Genomic DNA, 16,497 nt, shown 5'->3' with positions numbered 1-16,497 from the left:
AAACCAGGCTGTATACACACATACAGTACATAGGTACAAATTAAATAAGGTTATTAAAAAACTTCTTCAGGCAGCATGATCAAGACATGAGGGGCCCAAACAGCAAAAGCTTGATCCCCTTATCCAAGTACAGTAGTTATCTAACCTTATACCATAGTCACCATGGAGATATTGTAGCAATGCCTTATTTTAAACAAGACTGTTTGATCACGTTCACTGTCTTATTTTAGTGTGTTAAAGGAACATGTTGACTTATTTGGACTTAAGCTTATTCCCCGTATCCCCCAGAGTTAGATATGTCCATACATAGCCTTCTCATCTGTGTGTGTGTCGTAACTGTCTGACGCACCCACCGCTAGCCTAGCATGCCAAGGGTCCTGGAGGTAATCGGCTGCTACTTCTGCTACTTGGCCGAAGTGATTTGCTCGCAGCCCCTGAGAAGCCCCGTGGTGAGGAGCAGAGAGTAACAACTGTGCTTTTCAGGTGTTACACTCATCACTCTGCAAAAGTAGCAAAAGTAGCAGTACTTCAACTTTTGTGGAGAGTAGTTCCCAGTGTGCATATGGTTAGAAGATGGCTGTGTCTCATGTGACCTTGTTATTTGTACACTTGTACATTATTTGTTGACTATAATGGGAATTTCCCCATTGTGGGATGAATGAAGTATTATCTATACAAATCAAAACATGTAAAAAGGAAGATGTTGGCGTTGTTTTGTTGGGAGCAGTAGGCTAGATGGAGACAGTTGCCTCCATGATCTGTGGTAAACTAGGCCAGCGGTGGGTTAGCCTAACCCTAAACCTAACTCTGGGGGATACGGTCAATAAGCTAAAGTCTCAATAAATCTGCATCTTCATTAAACATGCTAGCCTTTGCTAATTAGCACTGAATACAAATTACAACTAAAGCTGATGAAAATGTCGTGAATTGCAGGATTTTGATCATAACCTAAGCCATCAAGATTATTTGTGCAGGAAATCGATCCAATGGTTTGGTGATGCTGTCAAACTAAGGAACATCTTTGTTGCATCTAAGTTGAGACTTGAACCTCTGTAAAATGCAATTGATATGACAGTCATTTTCGTCATCGCCTTTCTGTTGTATTCTTCAAACTCGTAGGGACGCAGGATGGAATATAGAGATACTGTTACCCTTTCATGTTCATTTTAATAACTTTGAGCTTGACATTGTTGGAGTAAATTACCTTTAGGGGGATTTCATTGAAAGTTATTTCATCGCAGGGACAGTGCTGTGATGGCGCTCCACGTCACATATCTCGTTATTAACTTACAAACTCCCATCAGGAAAGTCACTGCCTGCTTCCTGCACAATGGACATGAATGATGCTTGGTCAGTGTCCTCTGAGGGCACAATGGCGTGCACACACACCCACATGCACACAAACAACTCATACATGAATGCAGCTGAATGCAACCCAAGCAGACAGGCAGGGAGACAGCATTGGAATTGTAATTAGCAAAAGCCATCTAACCAGTCCAACAGGCCTCAGAGGCATTAAAGCGGAAGCAAAACGTCCACAGAATCCTTTGAATGTTGGACTTTGGGCTAGAAAACAAAGCTAGAGACAAACAAACACTGGGCGTCATTAGCCACCTCCAGACATGTGTTACCAAGGATGGGGATGGAGCTGTAGCCAGCCAGCCTGCAGCTCAGACCTGTCAAACAATGTGGAAATTATCACTTTCCAAGTGAATATTTTTAGCTTTTTTGGCCTTGACTGCGAGAGCATCACAAAAAGAGCTTTTAAAAGTTTTTTATAGATCAAATACAACAAATACAACCAATAAAATGGGTTACACTTAACTTGAAGGTATCTACATAAGAGCAACATGACACAGTGTCATGAACTTGTCATGAAACATAACGCACATAACGCTTCTATTAAGGGTCCTTTGGCTTTGTCATGGCAAGAACAATACTTTTTTAAGCTTTCTCTCTTGTAAGTGGTCCTTATGCTAAGAATATGTTTGCTTTTTTAAACATGTTTTATGATTATTTGTATTAGCATCCAACATTTTATTGTAAGACTTTACTTGAAGTTTTCTACATAAGAGTGGCATGACACAGTCATGACACATGAACCCTCACCATAACAGTCAGTGGGCCTTGCATGAAGACTTTTATTTTGGTACTGGTACGTCCAATGTCCATAATGTATCTTAGTTTTTCATTGGCGACCAGTGCTGATTACTAGATGTAATGATTTGGCTCAAAACTAAACAGACAAAAAACCCTCATGTTTGTCCATTGAGTATGTGTATAGTAAAAGAGAAGCCTTCAGTGTTTGCAGGTAAACTCTACCACCTCATGCAATCAGAAGTAATCAAACCTTAATCAGTAATCATTAATTAAATCCATCTGGGAAAGTCACCCACCGCTGAAGGTAAGACTCAGAGAGTTGACTTGAATTAGATTCCGAGTGAGGATTAATGGTTTCTGTCAAAGGAAAACCCTCCTGGGTGCTCAAAATGCTTTCCTAGGGGTCACTGGTGATCAGGGAGGAGGGAGGAGGACTGAGGGGAGGAGCCAATGAGAGTGAGGGAAGTAAATAAGGGCTGAGTTGAGTAAAACTAATCTTTGAAATTATTGTCCCGTTTGTCAAAAAAACATAAACCTCGCCCCATGTTTTGGCATCTTCTGCGCAAAGGATGATAGCCTCTAGACCAGAGATATTCAACAGGGGGTCTGTGACCCCTAGAGGGTCATCAGAGTTAGTGCAGGGGGGCCCCAAGTGGTTTAAAAAATAATAAGGTTAGGGGGGTTAGTGTTAGGGCTAATATTTCTGAGAAGATACAATAAAATCAATCAAACATTTTAATAGCAAAGAGAAATTGGCCTATTTGTGAAAAAAATATAAAAATTAAATTTACACATTGAATATGAGCTTACTATAGGTAAGGTAGCCACTATGGTAACCGTACAGTTAAAGGTCCCACGGCATGATAATTTCACTTTTTACCATTAATATGCCTTCCCCCCAGCCTGCCTATGGTTCCCCAGTGGCTAGAAATGGAGAAAGGTGGGAATCCTGCTCTGCTTTGGAGAAAATGAAAGCTCAGATGGGCTGATCTGGAATCTAGGTTCCCTCCCCTTTCTCTACTTTGCCCGCCCAAGAGAATGTGCCCCCCCCCATGAGAGAGACATCACGGCTTTCAAACAAGCAATTGGAAGTTGGTCTAAGCGACACCCCAAAAATGTTAGACTCACCACACTTTTCTCTTCTCCACATCATCTCCTCTTAATCACCTCTTCCTCTGTTATTTGATTTTGTCCTTCACTACTACACAACTACCTCCTAGCCCCAGCATGTTGGCAGGCTCATGCTCTGTGCCCGCTGCTTTGCAGGTATGTCTATTAAAGCTGTGGCGGGAAGGACCATTAGTGCTGCGCTTCATTTACTTCGGCCTAGCCTCTTAATCAGCTTTGTGACACATCCAGCCGCTTACACAGAGTCACAGTTCCAGCCATTAGACAGATTCTGCACACTGCAAGTCACTTCACAACTGCCCAAACTATCTCGCCAATCTTCTTTCTTTTTTTTATTGAGTGTCTACATTTTGCTGCTCTGGCCCCTAAACCGGAGACATTTGAAAGGACTTCTGACCTGTGTAGGTTTGGAACCTGTGGCGTTGTGTTGCAGTCTCAACGACCGCAAACGGAGACCGTTGGCAACACCGACGCCACCGTTTCACCGCCTCACGGGGTCTTATCTCTCATGATGTCTTATTGTCTGAGACTAAGCTACTAAGGTTACCACAGCAACTATCAGTAACCGGGCGGAGTGTGCATGCTGCCTCCTGTTGTCCAGTATACGAGAATGTTCATGAAATATGAGGTTTGGGAGTTTTAGTCTAAATGGAGATTAGTTCTTCTTCTGGAGCTAAAACCACTCGTGTGCACAGAGTTCACTTTTGGCCCCCAACTAAAACCAAAATGTAGTGCTGTAAATGTAGCCTTAGTTCATACTCAGTTACAGTAAGAACTTGAGATTATTATTTCGTCCATCATTTGTCTTCTCCAGACAGGAAAAGCAATTCTATGTCTCAGCCTTTTTTAATAAAAAAATTAACATTTGAAGAATTTATATTGACAAAGTATTTGCTGAATATAGCACCTAAACTTTCGTTCCTATACACCCTTAATTTATTTTCTTCAGTGTAATTCACATTTACTGGTTATTCTTTTTCAGAATAATCTGTTTGTCTGCCAGTCAGATTATAGATCTCAAAGTTAAGCAATTACATTACATACTTCAAATACAAACGCATGACTTCAACTTTAGTCTTTTTTGACAACATCAATTACAAAACCATCTTCAGCTCTACAACCAAAGTGTGTAGACAAAAGACAGCAATTAGGCTTCTTCTATCAGAACGCTTAAAATCTGAGCAACATGCCAGAGGAAGTACATGGAGCTTATTAAAAAAAAAAAAAAAACTCGATCCAAAATGCTTCTGCACTCATTACTAACAGTAACACAAAAAATGATTTTAGACGTATTTAAAGTAATTGGTTTATGTTTTACTAAAGAAAACATGTCATACATATATCCCAACATATTGTTTTAATAATCAGCCTTATTCAAGGAATAAGCAGTGTAATTGAAGCTGACCTCTGCTGCTCCAGAACCGTGTGAGAAGATGGTGTGAACCCCCTTTCAGGATCATCTGTCAGAGCAGCACAACATGAACACAGATCACATGAAAATGACATGGAGCAGTCTACACCTGACCCCAGATCAGCCCCAGAGGAGAGCCCCACTATAGTGCAACCACTCTGGGAGCAGAAACGCCCATTCAGTCGCTCAGGCATTTGTTGTCACTTTTACATATGACATTTTATCTTCCTTATGTGGTGCAGGCTGGAACCATTTCTGTGTACTGTCCATGACACACCAATGCATTAGGAACTACACTGGCTGGTAACATAATCCTTTTATGAAAATACATATTTTTGAAAGAGTAAAGTCAATGTTGCCTACAGTGATGCACAGGTAGCGTTGTCTTCCTCATACCACTCTTGCTTCTAATATGACTTGACAAATCATTCACGTCAAACGTATTGTGTATTTACTTGTTAACAATAAATATTATTTTTAATATTTTTTTGAGGGGGGAGGCAGTTGGCATTATAGTAGTTAATCTTGGACGTGATTGTTTTGTGTTTTGTGTTTTTTCTGCATATTTGTCTTAAGGACCCCTCAAAAATGAAGGAGTTTCTCCTTCTAATAAAATCCTCTGTTTTATGCTGTATTAAGATATTGCATAGGAACTTCTGATTTCACAAGTATTCCTTACTGTAATTTAGGATTTTGTCTTGCCAGGATTTGTGAGGCCTGGACCCAAAAATGTAGAGACAGGGAAGAAGTGGAAGATCAAGAAGATGTATTAGAGTGAGGCGTGAGTGCCTTGGCAGAGCAGGCAGGAAGAAGGTCCAAAAGAAAGGTCCAATACAAAATCAACTTGCAGAACTGAAGACACGGAAGGCAAAACCACAAGGATGGAGAGAGGCAGAAATAAACACTGGGAGAAACGACGATGAACTTTATTTTTATTTTTTTTTAATTCGGGACAATGCACATTAATGAACAAGCACAACAGTACTCGTAAATGTGCCAGATTGTATCCTGAGGGCTAATTTCCATCTGCAGTCCAATAGGCGGGTTGGAGTTAAAATGGAAACACAAGTTAGCGGTGGTTACACATTTGGTTAGCTCCATTCCACAGCTCTTCCTGGCTCTTAAAGGAGGCCAAAGTGGGACGCCCCCAAACAGTTGGGGGTAGTCCATCCATCCATCTTCATCCGCTTATCCGGTATCAGGGTATCGGGTCGGGGGCAGCAGCTCCAAGGGGACCCAAACTTCCCTTTCCCGAGCACATCAACCAGCTCCGACTGGGGGATCCGAGGCGTTCCCAGGCAGGTTGGAGATATAATCCTCCACCTAGTCCTGGGTCTTCCCGAGGCCTCCTCCCAGCTGGACGTGCCTGGAACACCTCCCTAGGGAGGCGCCCAGGAGGATCCTTACCAGATGCCCGAACCACCTCAACTGGCTCCTTTTGACGCGAAGGAGCAGCGGCTCTACTCCCAGCTCCTCTCGGATGATTGAGCTTCTCACCCTATCTCTAAGGGAGACGACCACCTCCTGAGGAAACCCATTTCAGCCGCTCAGTTGGGGGTAGTGTGTTCCTTTAATACTTCTGATAAGAGACAAAGAACAGAGACTAAATACAGAAGGTAACAAGGGTAGTAAGAAGGAAGGTGACATGAGGGCTGATGAACAGGGCAGGGCAGACAGTCGCAGGGGCGGGGGAAACACGAGGCAGGAAGTAAAACAAGACATGACAGGAGAAACGGACACTACAAAGTAAAACAGGAAGTTGAAGGATCATGCATTTGAGCCATGGATTGTGGACATACTTTTTAAATCTGCAGATGTTTCTTACTGTAAAATCTTTTGCGTGTAAAATTTGACCCCTTTCCAAAAAGTTTCTATATCATAAATTTGGGTTTCTTTCAAACAAATTGTCCAAAAAAAGTAACGTGGAGGGTTCCCAACAACACTCTTCACAAGTTAAATCAATATTCTGTTCACTACTTTCATGGAATTTGTGTGTTTTTGTCAATTTTATAGCATTTGGAGAAGAAACAATTGGTAAAAGAACTTTAAAAAGAGATAAAAATGTCAATAAAAGTCCCGAAATGTGAAAGGATGTCAAATAAAGTAACAAAAATGTCAAAAAACGGACAAATGTAAAATAAAAAGCTTTAAAAATTTGGAGAAAAACCTACGAAAATTTCAAAAGGCTCAGAAAAAGTCGACAAACGTTGAAAAAGTGACAAAATCATTATGGTGGGGACTTCCACCCCAGAAACCGCGGATCTCGTCCAGCGTGTTGCAGTTCCTTTTTTTTAAACGTCGCCTGTACACAAATCAATACATCAAAATAACGTGACCATTTCACAAACTGGCATGAGACCGGGTTGCCAGTACACTCTTCTTAGATTCGTAGTACTGATTCTATTTGAAAAAAAAAAAAAATTCAGATACATTAAGGGGTGGCGCTTGCAGACATGCATATCATAGAAGACTGATATTATAGACTGACTGTTGGCCTTGGCAGAGGTCTGCACTCTCTGAGTGCCTTTCTAGTTCTAAATGAAACCAGGTATGTCCTTAGAAAGGCCTCATGGTCTACATCTGTTAGCTGGACTGAAAAGGTTTTCTGTGTGAAAAATAAATGAGATTGTATTGGGTATTATTTGACATACTCATAGGTATTTGGTTGTCATGGTTGCCATTCAGTACGCTTCAGTTTGTCAGCTGGCTGAGTCATTTAACCTTGGAAAATTAAAACATTAAGTGAGACATGAGCAGGTGAGAGGGCTACATTGCAGTTGCACAGTTTTTAATAAAAGGCTTTTCAAGGAAAAAAGTATTACCTGAATAGCTTGTGAGAGGCAAAGAAGAAGAAATGCATGTACGTATTGTGTGTATGTCCGTGTGTGTGTGTGTGTGTGTGTGTGTGTCATCCAAGGTGGCAATTTTCCTGTCAGCAGGCAGTAGAATGATTTGATTTCTTGGTAACAATAAGGAATTCATGTATACAGATTGAGTCAGTGTTCTTGAGCGTCCGAAGGTTACAGCTAGTGTTTGGAGAGATTTACCGAGAAAGGGTGGAAGGGGGGTGCTGGGGGTAAAAGGAGAGAGAGAGAGAGAGAGAGAGAGAGAGAGAGAGAGAGAGAGAGAGAGAGAGAGAGAAAAAGTGAATGAGTGTAATAGTAGGAGTGTATGTAGGGGATGGAACACGACTCTTAGCCGGTCTTCATTATCATTTCACTCAGCAGCCAATGCAGCTCTTCACCCAGGCTGGCTGGTGAATAGGTGAGTGAGACAGAGATCCAGAGGAAGGCAGCAAAAGAAGGGGCAGCTACTGTAGTGTATCAGAGGATGGGTTGTCAGGACAACAGGTAGTTCTGACCTCACAGGTTTTAAGGCGCTTGGCAGACTCTGCGATGCATCACTGAGACCAATTAATCCAATTTTACCACCCAGAAGGCTGCTTGGTGCAATAGTGTGGAGTCAGTAGGCCTTAATTATGTTGATTATTATACTTCAGAAGATTATTCTGTCTGGAATTAAACAAACCACTTGGTCCAAGCCAGTGGTTAAATCAGGACGCGTAATTTAACAAACTATAAAAGTTGACCAAGAGTATTAACAGATGTAGCTGCTGTCAGCTGCCACTGACATATCAGTGTTTGTAATTACACATTAGGCTGCCGCACATATATGCCACTAGTAGTCTGTATAACCTGTTTTGTCCCTGGAACACCTTCGTTTCTTCAAAGCAAGAAGCAAACCATGCTGACTTGTTTAAGTGCGGTGGACATCCCATTCCATGAAAAATGAAAGCATAACTTGGATGGTTGGATTTTTTTAAACAAGACCACACAATTCTAAAGTTTAAAAGTGTGACTGTTTGGCTATTCTTGACTTTAGGCTACTTGCTAGGCTATTTCAACGCCAAGTCAAGATAGCTCAAGGGTGAACGGGTAATGTGACATACTAGTTGCAGCATTGGTTGTCATTAGAAAATGATCTGTGAATCATTTCTGAGCCCTGAAAATTAAAACTATGTAAACCAAGTCTGGTACATCCTCAAAATAGAATTATGAACCTGAAAATGAGCATAATATGGGCACTTTAAAGGCAGCATGTCATTAAAACTTTTTTTTTGTTAAGTTGTTAAGTTCTAAGAAGGAAGTGGACGTACTCGTCTATTTGAAACTCAGCACAGGCATCATTATACTGTAGTTTCTGGTTATCTTGCATTGTTGTAGACGTGAATAAGCCTTTAGCACATGCTCCATTATTTTTACATACCACAGTCCAGGGTGATTAATGTCTGGTCAAAGTAAAGCCTGCAAACAACAAAGAATGGCCATTCAATGATGGTAGAGTTAGAGCAGTATGAAAAGGTTTCCCTGTCTCCTCGGCCTCAAGTGCAGGACTTCTTGGGTCCTCTTTTGTGTACTGCATAGGTTTCCTTTATTTTAAAACACTAATTATAATTTGAACACAAACAATAGGAAGTAAGCCAAAGAAACTCAAATTTGTAGGTGGAAAACTAAACTCCTGAATGAAAAAACAATCAAAATGTGAGGGCAACTTTTAACTGAATTTAAAACAAAATATCAAAAAGGGAAAATAAACAACTTGATCAACCAAATTGTAATGTACGGAGATGACCCCTACATTCGAACATTTAAAACCCACATAAAACCGACTGTATGACCGTGCCATTGTTGCCCGATGGGCATCGGATGTGCCTTTTGCTTAGACGGCGACGGCATTTTTGGGGCTTAAAAACCGACCTCCAGAGTGTAAATCTTAAAAACGCTCCACCGTCGCGTTCCCGTCTAAGGGGTAAAAACGCAAAATGATGCTCCGATCTGCTCATGGTGGCTCTCTTTGGCGTCCCTCCAGCTACAGGATACTAATTCAGTCCATAGGTCTATATATTTTGACTGACAGGACTCCTAGTCCATGCCCTGTTGTGCATTTGTAATCTAAGGTTGTTTGGAGCAATAACTCATTGTCCTTCTATATCCAGACAATATTGTCAGCTTTTGTTGTTCGCTTCGCCATGTTTCGGTTTGGCGCTACTAGATAGAGAAGTAGAAGGAAGGTTCTGTGCAGGTGGTGTTGTGTGGCAGTGCTTCACGCTACCACCTAGCCGCCTGGTTTACATACTACATCGAATTTCACACACTTTTGCGTCACCATATGCACGCAGATTCCCCCCTTTAAAAACGATTGTCTAAACGCTAAATAAAAAGTGACGCAATGACACTTTTGCGTTTTCTCTTCAGGTCGTTTACGTCTAAACATAGCCTGACAGTGCAGGTCCATCTGCCGTGCGACACTTCGGTCGCAACGCGCTTCACTTTATTTCTATGGGTGATGTCAAGCGACTTTAACGAGCCCACAATGTCCTGGGAAATGCTGCGTGTCAGAAAAGCTGGCCAATGCCCATCTTTATGCAACTTAGTCCATTGAACGCATTACGTCTAACCAGTAGAAGAAGACAAACACTAACAAACACTAACCTTTGTCGATCTGACAGATTTAGCAGCCAAATGGCCTATTTTTCAGAAACACGTTTCAGTGAACTATTTTTGTAAAATATGAAATCGTGTTCCGTCCGAGCCGCCATGACAGTGTTCTCGAGCAGCCAAACCCATGTGACATGTTTGTTTGTCCAAACAGCTGCAAGTCAGATGCGTGGAGCATCAACCAATTCAATTTTATTTATAGTATCGATTCATAGCAGGAGTTATCTCAAGACACTTTACAGATAGAGTAGGTCTAGACCACACTCCAAAATGTACAAGGACCCAACAGTTCTAGTAGTTTCCTCCAGAGCAAGCAACAGTGCGACAGTGGCGAGGAAAAACTTCCTTTTAGGCAGAAACCTCAGACAGACCCAGGCTCTTGGTAGGCGGTGTCTGAATTGAATTGGATTGAACTGGAGCATCAACAATGGATGTATGATCCCAAGCTTCAGTCGTGTTGCAAAACTGGATGTGTACCATACGTCAAACAGCAGCCAGTGGAAGTTGATCTCCAGCTAAACCAGGCCGGCAGGGATGACCAAATAAAGCTTTGTGGACCAGTGTCTTTATTTTCTGAGTCCACTAGATGGTGCTCTTAGTTTTAAGATCATTTTTTTTGCAATTCAGAACATTCTCAACTAATTGTTGAACAGAGAACGCCATCTAGTGGGCTCAGAAAATAAAGACACTGATTCACAAAGCTTCATTCAGCCGGTTCCTGTTATTTATGGGAAATGGTAGTTAACACAAAATAACAATAAAGGATAAATCTAAACCATTTAGCCTACATACAGATCAAGCAGTGTTTGCGTCAACTCGAAGGAGGCAGTGCAAAGTGTGCAAGCCGCACAGCAATTACCTATGACCGAACAGTTTGTTAGCACATTTTCAGCCAAAGATTTCGGCACCGAGAGGAAGGGCAACTTACCGATGAGATCCGCTATTTGCACGCGTTGAACGGCAGGGTTGAACACTGAGCCACAAACCGGAGATCTACGAGAGTACAATACATAATAAACATAACGGCAGCGGATAACAGTGGAAAAAGGGCTCAGACAGTAGCACCGCTACCTCATCTGTAGGGCAGCAGAGCAACAAACGCAGAGTGCACAACCTCGTCACCAACGAGCAAGAGAACAGGCAGGAGCACTACCTGTTTTTATAGTTGCAACACAGTATGTATTGAGAAATATGCAAAATGCAAGCACAAAACTATAAAATAAGATCCTTAAATTAGATCCAGTGAGGACTTGTCAAGATTAGGTAATAACACCCATGTATTGTGCTTTAGCCCATATTTCCAAACAGACACTGACAAATGATACTGTCCTGCCAATGTCTTATTCTAGAAGGTAATGATAAACAACATATTTAGGTAAGGTGCCATTTCATTATGCCTTTTAAGAATTATGACTGTTTGCCACCTAGTCCAGTCATTTTCATAAAGATTGGCTTGCACATGTTTAGCAGCAGGGCATTTGAAGCAACAGGTGCAAGCAGGAGATCATTATGATAGATTTAGACAGTTAGCAAACTTTTAAAATTCCCTGTAGAGTTTTTCGGTCTTGTTTTCAAGTTCTCTCTTTTCAAGATTTCACATTCATTTTACTTTTTTGTCTGATATTTGCCTTTTTCGTGCAGCAAAAATGAACAATGGCTGTTTACTGTTAGAAGTACATTTCTGTTTTGGTACAGGCACGTGGGAATTTGTGTTCTCACAGGGTCTGAACTCAGTACTGGCAGGATGCCTGGTATGGTTTACCTTGGCGATTTAGTATTTGTTTGCGCCAAATGTTTTCACACAGCATGTTGTGGGATTGGATGTGGCAGCGGAAGGCAAAGATGGGACTCGTTTGGGAGATTTACATTGAGAGAGGTCACATTTGCAATTAGACAGAAGCAAAAATTACAATGATAACGACAAACACAGGTTAAGCACACTTCAGGGCACAGGCAATCCCTTAACACCCATATCTGACCACAGCAGGATCTGGCTGTTGTCAGACTAAACACAAAATAGTGGATCAAAGCCAAAGAAACTACTTTTTTTTTTAAATAAGTCACGTTAAAACCAAAACAGAGTGGGAGAAAAATGAGAAAAACAGCTTGTGAAAAATGTGTTCACCGGAAAAATGCTTTGAAAGTTGTCATTATGAATGAATTAAAGCAACCTCAACCTTGATAAGACTAGATTAGAGGTTTTTCTTTGGTCACTCCAAGATTCATTATAAAACATTCGAGGTGATGATAATAAGGACAAGGTACATTTCTCTGCCGTGGTGGGGCCAAAAGCAGGGGACAGTAAGGTAAGGTTGTACACATGAACGGCCTCGCTAGCGTGCTAACAACAGCACTCCATGAAGTTGTAGGTAATACAGTGCTTTATCTATCATTTTACAATTAGTGAGCAGTTGATTGAGTAGCATGAGTTGTATCTGAGAGGAGCTGCTGGATTGTTGTATTTTGGTGCACAGCCTGTGCCACTACTGTTTGTTTGACCTTTACAATCCCTCTGTTGTCTCCTGAGACTGGACTTTTTCACAGTGTATTCAGGGGGCAGGCAGCTAGCGGATCAAGGGGAGGAAGAATCAGGATCTCAAAGTTCACCTTTAACCTCACTTCAGCCAACCAACATCCCTCCTTCACTGCTGCTTGTATTATTTCACCATGCATTTACAAAAACAAGAATATGAACAGTTTTTCCTGATTGAGGCGTTATCCCATCCCCTGTCCCAAACTAGAGCAGCGAGAACTTGGGAAAACATTGGAGAATATCACATTTTTACAACGTTGAAGGAGGCAGGTCAGGTTGCAACTAGAACCGAATATGTCTCGCACCATTCTACAAAGTAATGAATGAGAAGCATAATTTTGGTCTGACTCCACTATTAAACTTGCTCCAATGCAAATCTAGATGTTGGCTGTAACCATTTTCATTTCCCAGTACGAACAAAATGGATACAGCACAGATAAGGTTTAAAGTCTCAAGAAACCCTTTCATAATAAAGAAACGTTTATTAAACTGGGACCAAATAAATGACAAAAACATCCAATACAGTTCCATTATGAATAATAATGACAATGAATTCCAGATGTTTCAAAATCACATTAGACAAACTAGGGTGCTGCATTTGCACAATGGGGCCTGAAATAGCTCAAATGAACTCATGAACATCCTCATCCTAAACAACATTAATAGTTAATTTCCAAAGACTGCCAAAGTGACTAACCTGTTCTCATTCTTAACTTGTAAAATACTGACGCGTGGTCAGATACTGATGCAAAAATCAACCTTTAACGTCTGTATGGAATGCACCGGGCAGATAATCAACTCGGCCACAGTGCTGGAAGATGACATAGTGTGAAGAGCAACGACATTAGTAGTCTGAAAGACCTAAAAACCGCATAAGGAGGTTGGTTGGGGAGATGGATGGGTGAAAACAACACAGGACTTTCACCCAGGAGACCGCGGTTCGTATCCCGTTCTTGTCCCGCATGTCACTTAAAACATGCATGTTGTAACTCCACCCATGATCTTTTCCTAAAGCTAACTGTCCCGTTTTTGTCACGCAAGTCATTTAAACATACATCATGACGCAGAGCGTCAACAATTGACCCCATTAGTCCTGATCCAGAGCGTAAAAAAGTCACACCAAGAGTCCCGACCAAGCGTGTCTCAATATGACGTCAAAGGACTAGACGAGAGTCCCGAGAGCGTCAAATAGTGACAGCAAGAATCCCGACCAAGAACGTCTAAATAGGACGCTTAAGGAGACTTTTTGCGTCAATAACAAATGCCAAAGGCACCAGAACGCGCTGGGGGTGAGTATGTGTGTATGTATTCTTGCTGCCGCATACAGTCATGTGACTGTTTTCATATGACCGTTCGATTTAATGTTACAACCACAGTTTTCAACACAAACGATGGACTTTATTAATTTCATAAGGGGAAATTACATTTCACATAGTAAACATTGTGAAATTGGAAGTAGTTAAATTAGGGCTAGGAAATCCTCAGGGATTGGCTTACAATCTAAACTTTGTTTCATCACAGACTAAGGTCCCTAAAATTTGGTTCATTTGAAAATGACAGTTGACTTTTAGTTTCACATGGAACACAAACCCCGATCTCCTGAGTGAAAATCCTGCGTTTGTTTGACTGATTAACCCCCCAAACTCCGAACAGTATCTTTCTTTATTCAAATATGCAGAGCAGGTCCACATGGATACGAGAACCATTCATCATGCATTCAAATTGTCAATTGACAAATCTTATCAGATGCATGATCAGGCAGATAGATAAAAGGTGTAATTTAGATGTTTTCAGTAAATATAGAAAACATCATGATAGCATTCCAACGGATGCCTGTGCTGCCAATTTGGCTATTCCTGGTGGCGTGAATCACACAACAGGGAAGGAAATGAGTTATGATTTTACCACCAAAAAAAAAAGAAAGATGTCTTCATGCATCATTTTCTATGGATTTGAAAAGTATCCAATATTCAGATTGAAAACAGCTCTGCATGCATTGGTGTGGGCATGTTAGTTCAAGTATCTCTGACACAGAGAGGAGAGGAAGATCAGTTTGAGATCCATGAGTTTGAAGGTTAATCAAACATCTAAACACTGCCCTGCGTTACATATTTTAAAAAGATTTTAAAGATATAACACTTTGAGACAAGATTGTCCAGCTCTTTAAAATTATCACGGGACAATCATTTTACCTTTATTCTCAATGAGATCAACAGCACAAATGCTAATGGTCCTGCATGGAGATGCCGATGCCAAAATGTGTCCACCAATTAAGTGATAAATATATAGTAATAAACAAAGATAACGTCTCTGTTTCGTCAAGTGTTCTAATTTCATCAAATCTTTTTCTTTGCATTATGAGTTTCCGCACAAAATGGATTCATCTAATGCAAAATACTAAATGCTCATATGGAAATCAATAGAAAACAGATTAGCGATTAGCCAAACAATTAACCCTTTCTTGTAATAGCAGACCTAATTATGATATGAAGCCACTGTATGTGTCCCTTCAACAGACACAAACACAGTAATAAACCATATTAAGATTTCTGTAACCCTGTTTCCTTTCAATTGATTCACAGTCATTAGGCGGAGTAATGGTGTTTGGGGGAGCGTGTGTGTATGCAGAAACACATTTGAAAAATGTGTTTGTGCATGTGCAAGTACCCCCATGTGCATGTTTTATATTGCTCGTAATGGTAGAGATATTTTTAATGCCTCCTCTCCCCGGGCCAGCTGGATGTTTCAGAGTCAGCGGGTTTGGAGAAGGCGGAAATATTAGCATGTGTGTAGGGAGGACTGAGCAGACCTTTGCTGTGTGGCGTCTGTACAATCCTTATCTTCTCATTGCAGGGTCTGCACCGTGGAACCGTGCCGTCCCAACTATGCTTATGCTAATGCCACCGAGCCGGGTGGGGACGCTAATGCTCTCATCCCAGACAGGCCGTTCTTAATGTATATTATTACCGCCTGTGTGTTCAGTGACGGAGACTCAGCAAAGACTTATTAGATTATATGGCAGTTCAGCTGGGATTTTCCATGGGTGTGTCAACTGTTGGTAGGTCTCTGTGTAAATGAGCCAACACGCACACACATGCATGCGTGCACACCCACGCGCGCACACACACACACGCACGCACACAGTTGGTGCTAAAACATCTTTATGTCTCTCAATCCTCCATTCAAATGCAAAACTGCTTTATTAGCAAGACTGTTACATAGTATTGCTGAAGCTGGTTGTATACGGTTCACAAGGTTAAGAAGAAATAGGATTTCAGATTTTCAAATGAGTGCACTGTGAAAATAATAAGAAAAAACGTATTTTAAACTGTATAGTGATACAGTCTACAGTTTAATTTTCAATACCTTTCTCTTTCAATTGCCCCATTGAACGACTGTCACCAGATCTGTGTAAGCAGGTGTGTACAATCTCTATGTAAAAAATACTGTTTGCGTTTGTTTTTTTCAGTAAACTGTCAATCTCTGTAGAATAATGTAATTCAAACAACAGCAATTGCTTTTATTGTTTCAAAGATTTCATTAATGTGAGACATAGACGACTTACATGATTATTTTGTGGGATTTTTGTGCTTCCAAAATGCCATGTCACTGCTGACACTAATCCACTAAAACAGTTTGGAAATCTGTCAGCTGCAGTCTTAAAAAAAAGGTCTGTAGGTCTGCTTATGCCTACTGACATGTAAACAAACACACACCCCCTAACGTCCATGTCAAATGTCAAAACCCAACCCTTACCTTGACCTGGAGCTCAATTGAATTTCAACCTTACTCTCAAAGTTAAGTCTTAAACAGACCGTCAAAGAAGT

The 16,497-nt window shown here is 41.1% G+C and overlaps 1 long non-coding RNA gene across 1 annotated transcript; it reads right to left on the bottom strand.

Annotated features, from left to right (window-relative positions):
* Positions 1–227: 227 nt before the first annotated feature.
* Positions 228–13,447, bottom strand: LOC116705302 (uncharacterized). Its single transcript, XR_004335899.1, has 3 exons — positions 13,437–13,447; positions 6,285–6,291; positions 228–498 (listed from the first exon to the last, which is right to left on the bottom strand). It is a non-coding gene; the product is annotated as an uncharacterized LOC116705302 (long non-coding RNA).
* Between the last annotated feature and the right edge of the window lie 3,050 nt (positions 13,448–16,497).

Source organism: Etheostoma spectabile, chromosome 17 (assembly GCF_008692095.1).
Source record: "Etheostoma spectabile isolate EspeVRDwgs_2016 chromosome 17, UIUC_Espe_1.0, whole genome shotgun sequence".
Taxonomy (NCBI): Eukaryota; Metazoa; Chordata; class Actinopteri; order Perciformes; family Percidae; genus Etheostoma; species Etheostoma spectabile.
The sequence above is the reverse complement of the archived record's forward strand: the minus strand, read 5'-3'. Positions and strand labels throughout refer to the sequence as shown.